Source organism: Nicotiana tabacum, chromosome 1, assembly GCF_000715075.1.
Source record: "Nicotiana tabacum cultivar K326 chromosome 1, ASM71507v2, whole genome shotgun sequence".
Taxonomy (NCBI): domain Eukaryota; kingdom Viridiplantae; phylum Streptophyta; class Magnoliopsida; order Solanales; family Solanaceae; genus Nicotiana; species Nicotiana tabacum.
In genome coordinates, this window is record NC_134080.1 from 153,948,555 (window position 1) to 153,952,795 (window position 4,241).

A 4,241-nucleotide genomic window follows, 5' to 3' on the forward strand; every position below is an offset into this window, starting at 1 on the left:
ACATAGGCCGACAAGGCCATACAAAAATCTGTATATATGACATCTGTCTATAAGCCTCTAAGAGTACGTAAATATCATAAAGGTCGGGATAGGCCTCGCTATACCAATCAATACATGTACTAATCATACTGACCAAATAAGCAACTCCAGAACAAATGGAGCGCACCAACACCTTCCGCTGAGCTGATAGCCTACTTGGAGGACTCTCAATCTGTATATTGGGACCTATGAACATGAAACACAGCATCCCCAAGCAAAAGGGGCGTCAGTACAAATAATGTACCGAGTATGTAAGGAATGAAAATCAGTACATAATAGACATAAGAGAAACATGGAGTAAAAGACTCAACATGTGTCACGCCCCAAATATCGGTCGTGATGGCGCCTATCACATTACTAGGCAAGATAACTCAATCATCTAATCACAACCCTTTTTCCTTACAGTAAGCCATTTTCTAACACAAGTTTTAAGTACCAATTTTCATAATAAGCGTTTAAAACAGAATTTCATATGCGGAAGTCAAATAAACATGAAAACTACACAACCCAAAATATCTGGTGTCACGAGTCTAGAGCCTCTACTACGTAACTGACTGTCTAATACAACATAAGTCTAAATAATGCGGAAAATAACAAGATAAGAAGGAGAAAATAGGGTTGCGGACGCTATGATCTATCTTGAAATCTTCGGCAACCTCTGGATCAGTTGGGGACCCTCACTATGCCACTCGGGCACCTGAATTTGTACACAAGGTGCAGGGATTAATGTGAGTACGCCAACTCAGTATTTAACAAAAGTAAATAAGGTCTGAAAGTAGTGACGAGCAGTTAAAAATCGTATGAATGAATAGGCAACAGAATAACAGATCAAATTCCATAGTTTAAAACTAGTTTTCGTCGAAAAATCATCAATTTCAGTTTAAATACTTGAGATCATATACTTAGCAATTTCTTACAACAGAGGCTTATTTCAGAGGAAGAATGAAATCAGTGAAAATATCATAACTGGGCCCCTCGGAAAGGTATCACTCAAAATATGGCCCCTCAGACAGCCTCTCTGTCACTCGTGACTCAACTCTCATCACTCAATACTTACTCTCAGCACTCATGCTCATTAATATGTCATAGTAATAGAAATCATAGTAACCACTGCGGCGTGCAGCCCGATCCATAATTTATAGTAGACTACGCTCACTGGGGGTGTACAGACTCCAGAGTGGCTCTTACAACCCAAGCGTCATATCACTGCAGCGCGCAGCCCGATCCAATATATATATCGCTGCGGTATGCATCCCGATCCAATATATATATCGAGCCGGCGTGCAGCCCGATCCATATAAGTATCACTGTGGCATGTAGCCCGATCCATAATATATACATATAATATCCCCACTATTAGGTTCTCAACCTCTCTCAGTCATTAACCTCACAGCCTCTCTGGCACAACAATAGAACTTAGGGAACTCAACCTAAATAGTCCTCACAATTAGAAGTGGAGTGATAAAACCAGTTTTAAACTTTTAAATAGGTAAAGCATAACTGAGGATATGCTTTCAACAAATAAAGTGAGGAAAAACAGTAAAAGTGCCCCTAAGGGTATCAACCGGACGGCACAAGGCCCCAAAAATAGCATACAACTCATAATACAATATAAATGACTAGAGTACAAAATAATATAAGATTCCAAATCAAATATGCGGCTTAATAGTCGTTACGGGATGGACCAAGTCACAATCCCTACCGGTGCACGCCCACACGCTCATCACCTAGCATGTATGTAACCGCATTTATCAAAACAAGTCAAATACTGGGGTTGTGTACCCTCAGTTCCAGATTTACAATGGTTACTTACCTCAAACCGGTGAAAATACTACTCTGCGATGCCTTTGCCCCTCGAATTGGCCTCCACTGGCGTCGAATCTATTCAAAATCAGAATTACGGCATCAAAATATGCTAAGGGAATGAAGCCCAAGCGAAAACAATCAAATAATACCAAAAATCCCAAAATTGGCCAAACCCGACCCCCGGACCCACATATCAAAACTCAATAAAAATCACATCAACAGAATCCTTATCCTCCCACGAGTCCATACATACCAAGTACACTGAAATTGGAGTCCAAATGACCCCTCAAATTCTCATTTTGAAGTCTCTTAATCTCAAGCCCTAATTCCTCAATTTTAGGCTAAGAGTCTATTATTTATTAGGTAGATTTCACAATAGAATCGAGTTTTAAGTCCAAAATTCTTACCTCCAAGTGATTCTCCTTGAATACCTCTTCAATCTCCTTCAAATAGCACCAAAAATGACCAACAATGGAAGAAATAAACCCCACATTCTCGGACAAGACGACCTTTTAAACCTTCTGCCCAGGCCTGAAATCTTTCTTCGTGAACGCAGTCAAAGCCTTACATTCGCGAAGTACAAATTAACTTTGACCATTTTTCCTCTTTCATGATCGCGGAATCACCATCGCGAACGCGATGCTTTGCTTAGACCAACCTTCGGATCGTGTTCCGCCTCTCGCGAATGCGATGAATAAAATCCACAGAAGCTCAGCTGCCCTTTTTGCTCTATGAGATGCGACTCCTCCCCCGCGAACGCGATGCACAAACCCTTAGCCCTTTGCGAACCCGTTGCCTTCCTCGCGAACGCGTAGGCTTAAATTCCACCTTCCTCAATTGACTTGTCGCGAACACGAGGGTCCACTCGCGAACGCGAAGAGTAAAATACCTGCTACAGCTGAAACCAAAATCTGCAATTTTCTTCAACTCAAAATGATCCGTTCAACCCTCTGAAACTCACCTGAGGCCCCCGGGACCTCAACCAAAGGCACCAACATATTCCAAAACCTTATTACAACTTGTACCAACCTTCAAAACACCTCAAACAACATCAAATCAACCTAAACACATCAGATGCAAGCCTAAGTTTCAAAAATCTTCCTAATTTCGCTCTTGATCAAAAACCCAACCAAACCACGTCCAAATGACCAGAAATTTTGTACACACATCCCAAATGACAAAAAGGAACTACTACAACTCTCGGAATCCCATTCCGACCCCTATATCAAAATCTCACCTACCAATCGGAAATCGTCGAAAATCTAATTTCGCCAATTCAAACCTAAATGTACTTCGGACTCCAAAACCCATTCCGATCACGCTCCTAAGTCCCAAATCACCTCTCTAAGCTAACTGAACCATTGGAACTCACATCCGAGCCCTCTGACACACAAGTCAACATCCTGTTGACTTTTCCAACTTAAACTCACTCTAAAGAGACTAAGTGTCTCAAACGTTACCAAATCCTTTCCGAACTCGATCCTACCAACCCGATACCACATAACACGAATAAACAAAGCACAAAGAAGAAGAAATGGGGGAAACAGAGTGGTAATTCATGAGATGACTGGCAGGGTCATCACATCCTCCCCAACTTAAACAAACATTCATCCTGGGACGAGTCAAGAAACATACCTGAAACCTCAAATAGGTGAGGATATTTGCTCTGCATCTGCCGCTCGGTCTACCAGGAAGCCTCCTCCATGGGCCGACCTCTTCACTACACTTTCACTGAAGCTATATCCTTTGACCTTAACTTTCAAACTTGACAACCCAAAATAGCTACTGGCTCCACATCATAAGTCAAATCATCATCCAACTGAACCGTGCTGAAATCCAAAACATGAGACAGATCTCCAATATACTTCTAGAGCATAGAAACATGAAATACCAGATGCACACTCGACAAGCTGGGTGGCAAAGCAAGTTTATAAGCCACCTCCCCAATCCTCCGAAGCACCTCAAAAGGTCCAACGAACTGAGGACTCAATTTCCCTTTCTTCCCAAATCTCATAACACCCTTCATGGATGAAACCTTCAATAGAACCTTCTCGCCAACCATGTAGGACACATCCCGAACCTTTCTATCAGCATAACTCTTCTGCCTCAACTGCGCTGTACAAAGCCTCTCCTGAATTACCTTCACCTTTTCTAAAGCATACTGCACCAAGTCTATCCTCAATAGCCTAGCCTCACCGGGCTCGAACCAACGAACTGGAGATCTACATCGCCTCCCATACAAAGCCTCATACGGAGCCATCTGAATACTCGACTGGTAGCTATTGTTATAAGAAAACTCTGCAAGCGGCAAGAACTGATTCCATGACCTCGGAAATCAATGACACAAGCACGCAACATGTCCTCCAATATCTGAATAGTGCGCTCGAACTGTCCGT